General features: G+C 41.5%; 1 long non-coding RNA gene across 1 annotated transcript in view; it reads left to right on the forward strand.

Annotated features, from left to right (window-relative positions):
• Positions 1-4,445: 4,445 nt before the first annotated feature.
• Positions 4,446-15,816, forward strand: part of LOC147029434 (uncharacterized) — a 31,422-nt gene continuing 20,051 nt past the window's right edge. Inside the window, exon 1 of the long non-coding RNA XR_015055909.1 lies at positions 4,446-4,479. This is a non-coding gene — a long non-coding RNA (uncharacterized LOC147029434). The remainder of the gene's footprint in view (positions 4,480-15,816) is intronic.

Here is a 15,816-nt window from a genome sequence, read left to right on the forward strand (position 1 = left end):
GCAGCTTTTTTTTGTGATCTTTATGGCAGAGCAGACCATACGTCCTTAGATAAACTCCGTGCTCATTTATTTGCTTCTAGCAAAAGGGATCTGCAATCTCTGCCTCCAACTGAAGACGCGTTTCACCGTCACGTTCTAAGGTCTCTTTTCCAGATCAGCCTGTACAAACAGGTCACACTTGCCAACCCAGTCCTTCTTCCACCTGATAAATATGGTTGGTATGTGGAAGATGATAGGTTGCTTCCAATCATGAAGAAAAAGTCATCAAAACCTGCCATTGCGAAATTGTCTTTCTGCAAATGCAAGAAAACGCCGAGCTGTCTGAGGAACTGCCCATGTGAAAAAGCGGGTGTGCTTTGCATCATAGTATGCACCTGCAATGGAGACCAAGATAAGTGTGGACAGTTAATGGGTGAAGATAGTGATGGTGATGAATAAACTTTTCATCCTCAGTTTACCATGTGTCATACTCCATAACATAGTACTTTTTCGTGGCTGAGAGTGAATCAGACTTTGTAAGTATATGTATGACGTACAGAATTTCCAGCTACTATAGCCCAGACTTTATAAAATCCATTCAATGGTTAGTATAAGAGTTAGTGTCTATTCCCTACAGTCAGGAGTCCATGACTATCTCACAAATTTGCAGGGAATACATGGATGCGAAAAGCAATCACACTTCTGCCACACTGTATCACAGTTACAACACAGTAATTGACGGACACTTACATGCCCCCCCCCCTCCGGAAGTTGGGGCTCATGCTGTATGGAATAGACAATGACTGTAACATTGTTTTACCAATGCATTCATATGTTTAGATATTGTGCTGTACAAAGTTTTAGGTGATTTAAGATATAACCTTATATAACCTTACAAAAACAGTATCAATTACTGTGAAAAAAATCTTATGGTATCAAAAACCAAGATTTTGGGTTTTCGGTTGCCGGTTTTTCCACAAATAGCTTAAGAAATGGCACTAAATAGAGTGGCAAGATGCTATTTAATCCTCACCTTCCTTTTTCAAAAACATCAGAAGCATGTATAGGACACAATTATGCCAAGGGTTTTCATAATAAAATTCTCATAGCAGCAAAATTACAATTTGTTTAATGTTAGGTCTAGATTTTCAGCATTACCTACTTTCTGTGACCTTTTGACTTCCCCTGACCCCAGAGGTCATCCAATCAAATTTTGTTATACATCATTTGAAAGCTGACATTCCACCAAAAAGAATGAGTGGTACTTTGTTACTGTGAGATGCAGGGTTCAAGAGATACAGGAATTTGCATTCCCCCTACCCCTAGTTTTTTCGATATTGGGATTTGCCGGCTGAAGTAAAACAATCGTCCCTGGAGAAGTTGCGCATACCGATCTAACTTGCCAAAGTCACTTTTCTGGTGTCCTACACCCCCACAAGCATGATTCAAGTGCCAAAAATTTTACAGCAAGGGTGTCACATCAAAAGTGTTGTTTTGCACATTTTTGGCCCTTGGATCCCAGACTATACCTTTCCCTCCTTTCACGCTGCTTTCCCTTTCTCAACCCCTCCTCTCTCCCCCAACCCTCCTCGCTCTCCCCTCCTTCCACACTCCCCCACCCCTCCTTGGCCTCCCTACCTCCTTCCTCCTCCACCCTCTCTCTGCCCCCTCTTTTTCTGCCCCCTCCTTGGTATACCAATCATCCGGATGGTGGTTATGTCCGGACGGACCCTCCCCTCATGCTGCCCTCCCTTGACGTATCTGGAGAGTGGTTATGCCCGGATGGTGGTTATCTCCGGACCTATCCGGATGGTGGTTATGTCCAGACGGTGGTTATGTCCAGACTTTGGTTATCTCCGGATGGTGGTTATTTCTGGCCGAATCCTCCCCTCACCCTGCTTTCCCTTTCCCTCCCCTCACACTGCATTCCCCTCCCCTTCCCTTTTGCTGCCTTCCCCTCCCCTACCCTCATGCTGCCTTCCCCTCCCCTCATACTTCTTTCTCCTCCTTTCACCCTTCCTTCCCTTCCCTTCCCCCCACCCCTCCTCTCTCCCCCGTCCCTCCTTGCTCCCCCTCCTTTCTCACTTCTCCACCCCTCCTAGGTCTCCATACCGATTTGATCTTCCACCCCTCTCCCCCCCCTCTTTTTCTCCCCTTCCCGGAGTATACCTGTCGTCCACACAGTGGTTTTGTCCGGACAGGCCCTCCCCTCACACTGCCTTACCTTGCCCTCCCCTTTCACTGCATTCCCTTGATATATCTGGACAGTGGTTATGCCCGGATGGTGGTTATCTCCACACGTATCCGGATGGTGGTTATCTCTGCACGTATCCGGACGATGATCTTCTTCGCACATATCCGGACAGTGGTCATCTCCATACGTATCCGGATGGTGGTCATCTCCACACGTATCCGGATGGTGGTCATCTCCACACGTATCCGGATGGTGGTCATCTCCGCATGTATCCGGATGGTGGTCATCTCCGCACGTATCCGGATGGTGGTCATCTCCACGTACCCGGATGGTGGTCATCTCTGGATGTACCTGGTTGGTGGTTATCTCCATGCGTGTCAGGACAGTGGTTTTGTCCGGATGATAGTTATGTCCGGATGGACCCTCACTTCTCATTTCCTTACCTTGCCCTCCCCTCATTCACTTCTCATTCCCCCTCAATGTGCCTTCCATTCCTCCACCTCTCCTCGCTCCCCCCCTCCTTCCTCGCTCACCCCTCCTTATTCACTCCTACACCCCTCCTCGGTCCCCCACCCCTCCTCGCTTTCCCACCCCATCCACGCTCATTCACCCTACCCTCTCTCCTCTCCTTCTTACTCCCTCCCTTTAAAATTCCCGTTGGCGAAGCGACGGTTGGTATTTGCTAGTATTAAAATAAATGACCCCTCGTCTAATCTACAACTTTTGTATCAAACCCCTTCGCCATTTACGAACTTACGTGAATGGATCTATCATTCTCCATTATGCCTGGTGTTGGCTTAATAATTAGGGTGGTGAGCTTGGGATCCTCAGATCCTGAGTTCAAATCACATTTGGCTGTTGAATTAATACCAGGTGGGGTTGCCTGTCATCCTTCTGACATTAAGGATTAAGTTCATAGTCAGGATATCCTGAGTCAGGATAACCTGACCATCATGTGGTCAGCAAAATGAGTGCCAGCTTGCTGGTCTCCTGTGTTGGTGTTTAACCTGTCCAGGATTGTGCCCAATAGCCAAGGAGACTGCTTCGGCAGCACCAATGCTATGCACAGAGTATGGTCCCAATGGATGGATGGATTCTCCATTGCTTCCTGCAAGCTCTTAAATAATGTGTTACATTTGCTATTCTGCAATACTTTTGTATCTATCCTGACTTCAGTGAGCTGTGAAGAAGATCCTGGTGATTTCTTATTAACCTCCGCCATTGAAGATGGACGGAGGTTACTGGTTTCACCCCTGTCTGTCTGTCTGTTTGTTTGTTTGTTTGTTTGTTTGTTTGTGAACAGTATTACGGAAAAACTCCTGGATGGATTTCGACGAAACTTGGTGGGGGTATTACGTATGGTCCAAGGATCATGCCATTCCAATATAGCCGCTATGGCGGCCATTTTGAAAAAAATATTTGAATTTTTGTTTTTGCATTTCTACATGTTTTAAGTGATTTCCAACCAAAAAAAAATTTTGTTAGAGAAAAAAAAACAAAATTTAGCAACTTTTTTTTCAAAAAAATTTTGATTTTATTTGAAAAAGATTTGATTTTTTTTTTTTTTTTGCATTTCTACATGTTTTAAGTGATTTCCAACCCCCCCAAAAAATTTGTTGGAGAAAAAAAAACAACAAATTTTGCACCTTTTTTTTCAAAAAAATGTCTTATTTTTTTGCTATTTCTACATGCACGTCAATCTAGTTTAGTTTATTCAATCGTGGTTCAGTAGAGTCTGATCCGTTTTGACCTACAATGAATAGGATATCAGGTTCACTTAAGTGACCCAGCAGTATTGGCAGCGGAGGTTTTCGCACTCTACCGAGTGCTCCCCCTCTAGTTTAAGCATGCAAACATTGTGTTTCTGAACTTGCACATGTTCAGAAACAGTTCACTTAATTCAGAAACACAATAGTCACAACTGGTTGGTGGCAATGGTCATTTGTTATGGTACATGAACCTCGTCTGTTCTTTCATTCTTGAAGGAATGATTCATGATGTACACCACTCATGTGAAGGCTGATTGATTTTACTCTTCTAGAAAAGCCTAAGGTTCCTAGTCCCTCTCTTATTGTACCCATCCAACCCCCAACAAAAATTTGCTTCAGCATGTGAACTTTCCTTCTGCATAGGTGGAAAAAGTCCTCATCACTTATGGCTTCTCCACCCCAACTGCATGTGATGGTATCAGTGATTTAATACATTTTATATTCAAGATTTGTTTCATCTGCTTTGTTTGTTGACGTCTGTTTTTGTTTTCTTTTCCAGGACATCATTTTGGAGCTACCTCCCTGCAATGATGCAAGGTTGGCAATTCATAACAATGGTGTTAAAACTGACCATCTCAACTACATACTAGTCAGCCTTCTCCCCATCATATGCAAAGTAATGGAATAGGTTCACTGTCCTCAATAAGAAAAAGTTAAACCAACACATATTTTCTCTAATTGTCTGATGTCCAAGAATGTTTCGCTTTCATCAGATCATTCTAACCTGGATTTTAGATATCAAAAATAGTTGGATGCTCTCAATATCAAGCGAAAGGTAAGGGCCATCTCATTGAATATGTCCCATGCTTCTCTCTGTCGACCACCCTGCTCTGCTTTCAAACGATCAGCTATTTGAATCGACCTGTTCTCCTGGGCTGCCTTTCACATTTCCTGCATACTCACAGGCAGCAGGTTGCTACCAAAGGTGTTCTCTTCTATGTTTTACCTCTAAAGTCTAAAGGCTGTTGTTACCTCAAGGGAGATATCCAGGACAAATTATGTTATTGGTATACATCAATGATTGTTTCTCTCACTTGACCATTGATCATCCCACCATATGCAGCAACCCTACTTACAAGAAAAACAAGCAACACAATATCTACCTGCAGCATACCTTTTAATGCAGGAAATATAATTACTCTCACTTTATCCCTGCATCAGGCCACAAAACAGGCCACTGCCTCAAAATTGTCAAGTCCTTCCTCTGCCATCAACATATACCAAGGTACAAGGCCTGTTTTTGGAATATATCTCCCATCCAACCCCCCTCTCCCACCCACTGACTGGTGCTGCTTCCTCCCATTTTGCCCCTTCAAGGCCATACAGTCTACAGATCTTCATGCCACTGGTATCTTATGACATGGGGCTATGTCTCAAGGTCTACAATTATTTCCCACCACAGGCAGGTTGGTGGCCTTGCAGTATGTTACTGGTTGCATTCTGGTCTTGCTCCTCCAGTCCTTTTACCTGTCTGCCAAAACTTTTCCCCTCGAGATCACAGATATTATGCCAGACATTCTTACCTTGGGACCCTCCCCAAATCTAATTATATGTAACACTCATCTCCATTTATTCATCCCCCTCTTATTTCACATGTTTAAGCAGTGTCCTAAGTATTGCATGTTGTTTCCTGATATTCCATCCATGATTCAATTCTGCCATCAAGCACCATCTTCAATTTTTTCTGTCTCTCCAATTTCTGTCTCTGAGATTTACTACACTCACTTAGATAATCTCTCTCTGTATCTCTCCCTCATCTGCAACTCCTTTCTCTTGTATTGTGGTTGGGTTTTTGTCTTGTTTTCCCCATTTTATGTCTGTTCATCTTTTGCCTCCTGTGGTTCCACTCTTCCTCCAAATTTGAAACCTGTATGTAAAGTAAAACTCTGAACAAGACTGAAATCAATAGAATAAAGAGGTGAATAAATCAGAAGTGATATTTATATAAGAGGATGGAGGGCAGTCGGATCAATGAGCAGCACAAATAAATGAGGGTTTGTGAGTATGATTTTGCAAAAACACCATTATGACTAAATGTATATTTTAGTTATAAAAGCAATCAAATTTTTTTTTTTCATATTAAAATTATTGTTAAACAAAGGAAATGTCTTGTATAAGTAGCATGTGTTCATCTATTACAAATGCAATCGGATGAAATGTCATTATACATTTTAATTTTTTATGTAATTGCTTCATCATGCTCATCATCTCCTGCTTTGTTAGTTCATTAGGAGAACTTTTAATTTTGTTTCAACTGCAATTTTTTCACTGTAGTGCTGTGTTAACATGAATGAGTGGGCTTGTGGCTTATGATGATAAAGCATTTCCAATTCAATCAAAGGCTACAACAGTAAAAAAAAAAAAACTACATATCTGTCTTTTTAATCAAAGAATAGTTTGAAGCCAAGTTATAGCTTGAAAACAAATCAACCAAAAATTCAAATCTTATGTTTCTTTGCATGAATTTTTACAAGTTATTTCAAATGTGAGGAAGATTTTGCTATATGTTGAGAATTATTACCTCCCACACCGAAGGTCGACGGAGGTTATGTTTACACTCCTGTTTCGCTGTTTGTCTGTCTGTCAGTCAGTGAGCCTGATATATCAAAAAGTTATGAACAAATTTGGATGAAACTTGGTGGATGAGTTGGGTAGATGACAAGAACAAGCTCATTAGATTTTGATTAAAGTACGGATCCAGATCCAGACTATCAATGGGATACAAAATGTAAACTGCTCAGCCTGGCGGAGGCATGTGCTCTACCGAGTGCCATTCTAGTTTCCAAATAATTATATCCAAAGGTCGAAAAATACCAGCTTGTTAATTGTGTACAAAATGTTAAGAGATTTGTTGAGATATGACTTGAGTCTCTGTGGATCTCTGAATTTGTTGAGTCTGTGGATGAAGCATTGAATTGGAAGAATACAGTAAAAGGGTTGTTGCTCAATTAAGAGTTAAAGCCGATATAAAAGGGCAGTATCGAAAAATTCAGTCTTTATTGTTCTGAAAGAAAAACAAGGTAAATTTCAAATACAGAATTGCTTGATTGGACAATGCAGTTTTTCACATCATTCCAAAAAATATTTTTCAAAAATGAACTATTAAATAGCAAACAAGAAATCAGTGAATTTCTCAATTAATGGAGCTTGCAGTCCTGAATAACTCAAGCAAATTTAGGAAGTCATTTGTGTTTTTGGGTCCACTATTGGCTATGAAACACGAGAATAGAGATGGTTTGTTCTCGTGTATAATTTAATCAGTAAAATTCTGAGATTGTGTAAGTTATTTTAAGGTGCATTGTGCACATATTTATGCAGAGTGAAGAAAAAAGAACAAGAAAGCATCCCAAAATGAAAAGCTTGTCTGCGTCCCCTTTTTACTCAAACTAAATTTGCTGAAAACAAGCCGAAAAAAAAGTAATTTATTAGTGTTCTTCATATTCTCATAATGAAGGTTTGTTGAAAAATTGATGATAAAAGCTCAAATGGTATAATGGAAAGCATCTCAAAAGAAAGATACATGGACTGATTGGCCATAGACAAAGAAGGCTCATTGGAGTGGCTAAGAAGAGGTAAGCTCAACCGGGATGGAGAACCAATTATAATAAATGCCCAAGACCAAGGACACGACACAAATGGCTTTAAGAAAATTTGGGCGCTGAGTATAGATTTTGTAAGGTAGGAACAGATAGCATGAGTCAACTCCTCTGGGAATGTAAAAAAAAAAAAGAAGCAGAACAGCACAAAGGCACAATAAAGTGTGTAGAGTAATACACTGGCACATCTAAAAAAAAATTCAATAGCCCAGTTACAGAAAACTCGTGGAAACATGAACCAAGAGCAATCACTGAAAACAAGGAAGTATGGCTCACGTACGACCTGATGATCACATTGAGCGTGAATATAGAAAACAAAGCACTGTGGCTGGATTTTAGTACTGAGGTACAAAAAAGAAAAGATGGCATTGCTAATTGAGGTGTCAGTACTCATGAATTTTAGCTGAAACAATGCAGAAATCAAGAAAATGGCCGGATAGCAAGATCTCAAAAAAGATGTGAAAAGATCTTGGAAGCTGAAGTGCACTGAAATCATAATATAATGGGCGTAAGCCTGGAACTTCTAACACACTTTTCTCCGAACATATTCTGTTCATACTTCCGAAATGTTCACATTATGTGTTCCATGTATTTACGCAGGTGATTGCAGATTCAAAAAATCGAATATTGGTTCACAAAAAAAATTTCACGAAAAAATAAGTGACCACTATATTATCTATTGGTGTGTGTCTGTTGGTTAGTCGATCCAGTGGAAAAATAAAAAATAAAAATTTTGAAATTTGTTCTACCCTTATTATCAGTTTTTCCGTCTATGTTTGTCTGTCTGGGTAGTCGATCTAGTCAAAAAAAAAAAAAAAAAATTTTGGGGGGGGGGGATTTGTTCTACCCTTATTATCAGTATTTATAATGGCGATTTCGATGAAACTTCGTTGGTAGGTTCATACCATGACCTAGTTGTGTGCAAATGAGAACCGTTGCTATGGACACCACCGTTGCCTAGCAACGGGACTTTGAAATTTTGAAAAATCATAAAATTAATTTTTCAAAAATCGGGCCACGACCGACTGTGGGCAGTACATTCAGCCATATTGTCAAAAATTTCCAGCCGGATCCTATGAAATCTGTCGGAGAAGATAGACTTTGAATGAACTCTGGTCGAAAACAATATAAAAAACGAAGTTCGTTATATTTCAGAGACTATGAGTCAGATATACATGAAACTGGTATTGTAGGTTCATGGTATGTCCAAGTTATGTCTGAGAAAGAACCGTTGCTATGGACCCCTCCGTTGCCGAGCAATGGCTGAAAAACCTCTAAATGTGGGGGTATTTTAACAAAAGAACAATCTGCAGCATTAACCCTTGAAGCTAGAATCATGAATTTTCTTGTGCTTAATCCTCTGGTCATTCCCCATTGAACGGACCCATCGCGTCAGGTTCTATTGGGTACTCGACTACCCATGTCCGCCTACCGGCTTGTCTGTCTGTCTGTCCCACTGTTCGGTCCAGTGCTCAGTTAATACAATGGCGATTTTGATGAAACTTGGTTGGTAGTTTCCTACCATGACCTAGTTGTGTGCAAATGAGAACCGTTGCTATGGACACCACCGTTGCCTAGCAAAGGGACTTTGAAATTTTTGAAAAATCATAAAAAAATTATTTTTTCAAAAATCGGGCCACGACCGACTGTGAGCAGTGCATTCAGCCACATTGTCAAAAATTTCCAGCCGGATCCTATGAAAACTGTCGGAGAAGATAGTCTTTGAATGAACCCTGGTCGAAACAATAAAAAAACGAAGTTCGTTATATCTCAGAGACTATGAGTCAGATATACATGAAACTGGTATGGTAGGTTCATGGTATGTCCTAGTTATGTGTGAGAAAGAACCATTGCTATGGGCCCCTCCGCTGCCTAGCAACAGCCGAAAAACTTCTAAATGTGGGGGTATTTTAATGATAAAAAATCTGCAGCATTAACCCTTGGAGCTGGAATCGAGAGTTTTCTTCTGCTTAATCCTCAGGTCATTCCCCCATCGAACGGCCCCATCGCGTCAGGTTCTATTGGGTAGGTGACTGACTACCCATGTCCGCCTACCGGCTTGTCTGTCTGTCTGTCTGTCCCGAGCATAGCTCCGTGGGTTTTGATCCGATCCTGATAAAATTTTCGTGGGTTGTTTATATCATGATCTAGTTGTGTTTTACTGAGAATGGGCGTGGTGCACCCATTATGGGCGGAGCCACGCCCAAAAAACGTGTTTTTCGGGGGTAGCCAATTTCAATTTGCATCTTCTCCTCAGGGGTTTGTCGAATCTGACAGGGGTTTTAGTATTTGGTTAGCCCAATGGCACCTGCATAGCCCCATGGAGCTCGATTTTTCATTTTCGTCACAAGGTCACGAACTTAAAAAATTGCGAATTTTGACACAAAAATCCGTTTTCTCCGAGGTAGTTTGTCGAATCTGGCAGGGGCTTTGGTATTTGGTTAGCCTAATGGCACCTGCATCGCCTCACGGAGCTCGATTTTTCATTTTCGTCCCAAGGTCAAGGTTACAAGGTTACGAACTTAGAAAATTGCGAATTTTGACATAAAAATCATACGACCGCCCAAACTTTGAGAGCAAGGATGACAATATTTTTTATGCATAATCTTGAGGTCATTCCCCACCTAAAGTCTTGACACCATTTTGCTCTATCTCGAACACCTTGCCTGTGGCGCCCCCTTCAAGTTTGTTTTTACGCTGACTTCATCAAAGTATGGATAATAATCAGAGGAGTGCGAAATGCCATATAGCCTATATGACGTTATATTGTTCCTGGAATGTTCCAGAGGAAGTTTGGCACCAAAGGTCATAATCCTTGACCTTTGACCTTTAAAGTTCACAAAGGTCAAATTTTTAAAGTTGTGGGAATCGAACCGGGTTTTCGACCTTCTTCGACGAACTAACTCCAATAAGCTACAGCATGTATCCTGTTTCCTTATTTTAATGTCCACATTGTTTTGTGACCTTTAAAGGTTATGCAAAGGTCAAATTTTGAAAGTTGTTGAACGAAACCGGGTTTTCGACATTTTGCAGCTAATAACCTGTCACTCGTACCACATCATGTTGATCATTTTTATAACTTGGTCAAACATTATCACATTGTCTCATCCTTGACTTCTGAAACAATCTACATCGTCAAATACCGCTCGTGAACCATCACAGTCTCCAGACTTATCATAATCATAGTATAATGGGTGTAAGCCTCGATCTTCTAACACACTTTTCTCCCAACATATTCTGTTCATACTTCCAAAATCTTCACATTATGTGTTCCATGTATTTATGCAGGTGATAGCGGATTCAAAAAAATCGAATATAGATAGAATTTTCAAAGAGGGAATCGATGACGTCACAATCAGCAGCGTTCGGCGGCAAACCGACGGCTGGGTCCCAGATGACATACTTTACTTAACTAAGTCCATGAGTTTAGGACGTTTGTTCAACTCAGCATTTCCGACTTTTATCCTGCCATGTTGATAATCTGTTGATGGAGGTAATATAGAATATGTCAATAATAATAATAATATATAATATAGAACAATAATAATATAGATGAATATGTCAAATCGTTCGTGTTACTCATTCGGCACTACATATCAAGGCCAACAATCTTAATGCGACCGGTCTCAAACACTACCATGGGCAACTAGACACGCCACCAATATGAACTGAGTTATTGAATGCGGTGCAAAACATCCAAAGAAACTACCGTAACCGAGTTTTGTGATCTGTCCTATCACCCATACCCGTCGTAGATGGGTATCTGTTAGTTGTACCAATGATCATTGGAGCAACAGGAATGATAAAGAAGAACCTCATGAAGATCTTAAAAACCATCCCTGGGAATATTACTACAAACAAATTACAGTTGGAAGCTGTCCGGAGCTGTCTCAAAGAAATGTTCAACGATCAGTGTCGATCTTGAAAAGATCACTTGGAACAAAACTTTGAGAACAAGAAAAGCTCACAGCCTCGTCCCTGAACCGTGATACCTTATCAAAACGGAGATGGGCACTTTGGACACCGAGGGCTCCATTCCACCTTCTGAAACCCACATATGGCAATAAACACACACACACACACACACACACACACACACACACACACACACACACACACACACACACACACACACACACACACACACACACACACACACACACACACACACACACACACACACACACACACACACACACACACACACACACATACACACATACACACTATTGCAAAACCCCGTCTCCTGCTGCGTGGGCAGATGGCCTAATTATCAATTTATACTTAATCATAAAAACATTTAAACACAAACATATAAGCTGTGAAAATCACAATGATTTGTGAATCTCTTCACTCCAAGGCGATGTTTTTTCTGAAATTTCTTATTCATGTTTATGCAAACCATGCCTATTGAGAAAATAAACTCAATTATGAATTTGGATTTTCAATGTTACAATTATCTGCATCTGACCAGAGTGATCCTGGAAATTTACATGGAAGTCACATCTACCCTTGAATCTGCATACATGACACGTGTGCACACTACCCATCTCAATATTCCCTCTATATGTTGGTGAACCATGTCATACAAATCCGTTTAGGAATGGTGAGGCATCATTCATTAACACCAACTGAGTTGTCTCGTGCTCTAGGGATGGTTCAAGGGGAATGACTCAGAATGCTGATTGCTTTCCAGTACATATTCATGACACGATAATTTCTTAGGCCTAAGCAAGTTATTGTCAGACTGGAAAAGAGCTTTTTTAGGTCACTCAAGGGTTGCAAACCCAAGTGAGAATCAACATCTTGTCACCCATTCCAGAACAAATTGTTAAACAACACAACCTTTTCAGAATGGCTTGCAAAGAGCATTCAACAATGAAATTTCTAGTGAAGTTCCAATAGACTTCAAGTCAATGGTACAAAGTGGACAAGACCCTTGCTCCACATCCTTTACCACAGTCCCAATGACAGAAGCACACTTTATGGGTGACACATCAACACAACGGGAGGGTGAAACATTGGTGCCTTTTTCTTTTCAGTGGCGTATATAGATTCTAATGAGAGATCCACAATGGATGTGCTTGAGACTGGAGAGAAAGTGGTAAGGTCATGTATAATTGTGACATTAGGCAGTACGACTTTTTTGGTTTGGGGGAAGAATGATTGTATGGGCTGGAATTGAAGATGGTCAAATAACTGCTATCTTATCATGATTTAATGCGGTGCTATGACTTGTTTCCCATTGTTGTCATCATTGTTCATATCCAGCACTTGGAGGTGGATTAGCATCAGCTTTTGCAGGAGTGCAGCTCTGCTAATGATGGAATGCCCCCTGCAGATTAGTGAAGGAATTTGTAATTTGTTTGGGATACTGACAACAGCTCGCCAAATCTTTGCGAAGAACACCATGGGATATTTAATGTCTACCAATTAATGCTGGCAGATGAGATGCCAAATTTAACGTCCAGCCAAGGGACACATTGATGAATCACCCTGCCTGTGAAACACCAGTTTGACAGTTTATAGCCAGTTCGGGATTCAAACCCAGGCGAGACAGCTTAGAGGTGAGTGTACATGTTTCTAAGCTGCCCTGCCTGTCCACTAACAATTTTAAAGTGCATAAACTCCTCTTGATCTTTTTAAGGTGTATTATTATGCTTGCTTCCAGAGCCTGCTGTTGGCTTAGTGGTTCGGGTGGTGGCTTGGGATCCTCGGGGTCCTGAGTTCGAGCCCCGCTGGCCACTGAATTAACATCAGGGGGGTTGACTCAACCTGTCATCCTTCTGAGGTCGGCGAAATAAGCAACAGTACACTGGTAATTATGCCTGCGTGTCGAAGGCGACTAAAGGGTTGGCATCAGGAATGGCATCCAGCCGTAAAAACATTGCCGCAAGAAAGGGTACCATGATTGGAGCCCACAAAAGCTGACCCCTGCTCAGGGAAAAAGGCTTTAAAATGGTGTGATGATGATGATTATGCTTGCTTCCAAAAATAATGGGTACAATTTGAAACGCTCAAAACCAATTGTGGTGATGAATGCGACCAACGTTGTGTGATGGTTTCATTTAATCACATTCCAATAAGTGTGCTTAAACTCACACGAATTGGCAGGTCATGATGTGACAAAGCAATTAAATTGAAAACCTTCTGTCAAATCACAATCGTTCTTAATGATTAACCTTTTTGTGCCTTGATGAAGAAGTAGGTTTTCTTGAGGTTCATTAACAATTATTTTGTTGCATTCAAACGAATTTGTTCTAAACATGTTTGTGCTCCCAGACTCCAAAGATAAAGCTCATCAATGCACCAAACATGATAATGTGGGCAATCAGATATTGGCAAAACAATGCATGTGAATGCCAGTCCACAAACTGTGCAACTGCATATGTTTCATATGACTTCCATAATTTCATAATGGTGTCCAGCAATGGAAATTGCAATTATTATGTCCAGCAAATATTGTTGAAGCATGAGGAGTATCACAGGCAGATTTTTACATGTTTTCGGAAGTGGATAGCATGACATTATGTCTGAGAAGAAATCACCGCAAAAAAATTCCCTTCTCTTTTGCATCCTTTGATTGCTTCATTGAGTGAGCTTCTGGAGTTTCCTATCAGACGTGACCTGTCCTCATGGGTCGACCACGGTTCCATTCCGGTCTTAAAAGCAAGAGGTAGACTGGACATTCATTTTGACAAAGTCCTTCCTTCACAGGCCTCAGTTACTCACAACATACAAGGATATAATGGTATCCAAATTTGAGGCTTGTGGAAGAGCGAGGTGGCAATGGCTGAATGCAACACAGTAACACTAACAGCACAGGGGCAGTAGGATGAATGATATGAAGATGGAGAGGGAAGACGAGAAGAAAACTGTAATGAGGATATAAATTCTCATGGGTCGGAATGGAAGATGTTTGGAGGTCGTGAGGCATGGCAAACTTGAAGCTTTGGATGGAATTGTGGGATTGAAGGAGAAGGCAGTTCCGCAAGCACGTTCCTAGTTCCAAGTGGCCTCCATTCCTGGGATTGACCTCATGGCAACAAAACAAAAAGAGGAACAAAAGTGTGGGGGTGGGAAGAAACTCTGGATTTGGGGGGTTTAACCAGAAGTGGGGTGCTGGAAGAACAAGTATGACCTGGAGGGAATAAGGAGGAACGGGGTGACAGCACAGTGGGAGTATGATACCTTATAGGGGAGATGGTAGAAAGCAAAGGTCAAAAATCTGTCTGTGATGAGAAATACATGTTGCCTGAGCAGACTCTAAGCTGGCCAAAACTTTTTTTACATTCACAGGCAAAGAAGTCACAGTTTCCAGGAGGAATTATGTGTGAAGGAATGAATAAGGTTTGGAACAGAGAGGAATAGACTGCCATTTAAGGTGAGACAGGTGATTGAGAGGGAGCAAGCAATGAGGTGCCACCATGACGAAAAGAATACAAGTTGGAGTGTTCACCCTTTATGTTTTATATATATGTATATATATATATATATATATATATATATATATATATATATATATATATATATATATATATATATATATATATATATATTGTTGTGGTTGACGAAATTCGCAAACCACCATTCAGGTCCCGTAGGTGAGATATCTCTGTAAGTATATGTGTAGTAGCCCAAACCCGTTGTTTAGAGGGAATAAATGTCATTCATTCGGGCTGCGACCCTTTTAGATAGCCGTTTTTCTTTTACTATCTTTATTTTGGACCAACCGCCATTACTACCACCACAACCACCACCAACCACATCTCAACAGCCATCACACAACAACCACCAACCGCAACGCCGCTTAACAACAACAACAACGCCAACAGCCACGACCTTTACCGTCACATCTCGCCCTCGCAACCATCGCATCACCGCCATTCCTGCGCCGCTTGTGGGCACCGATACTGGACTCGTACAGGGCGCGCACCGAGCAGCGGGTGCAAAAACACCAGCCTTTCCGAGAAATCGGATCAAAAATGATTCACGCCCACTTTTCCTCTGTCCAATGGGGAGCGTGGCTCCGCCCCCGAGCGATTCCTGATCCAAAAATCTGCATATGATTTCTCCTGTCGCACTATAAAGCGCCGAGCGCGGAGCAAATCGAGGCAGTTGGAAGCAGTTGGGAAGAGTTAAGCAGTTGGACGGAGTTGAGAAAAGAGTTGAGAAGAAGCAGTTGGACGGAGTTGAGAAGAGTGGAGAGTGGGAGAGTTGGAGAGTTGTGGCGGCGGCGAAGGCAGTCGAGAGAGTGTCTGTCGGGGTCCGGGGAGGC

The sequence above is a fragment of the Eptatretus burgeri genome, chromosome 3 (genome assembly GCF_056783735.1).
Source record: "Eptatretus burgeri isolate ZD-2024b chromosome 3, Ebu_testis_v1, whole genome shotgun sequence".
NCBI classification, from domain to species: domain Eukaryota; kingdom Metazoa; phylum Chordata; class Myxini; order Myxiniformes; family Myxinidae; genus Eptatretus; species Eptatretus burgeri.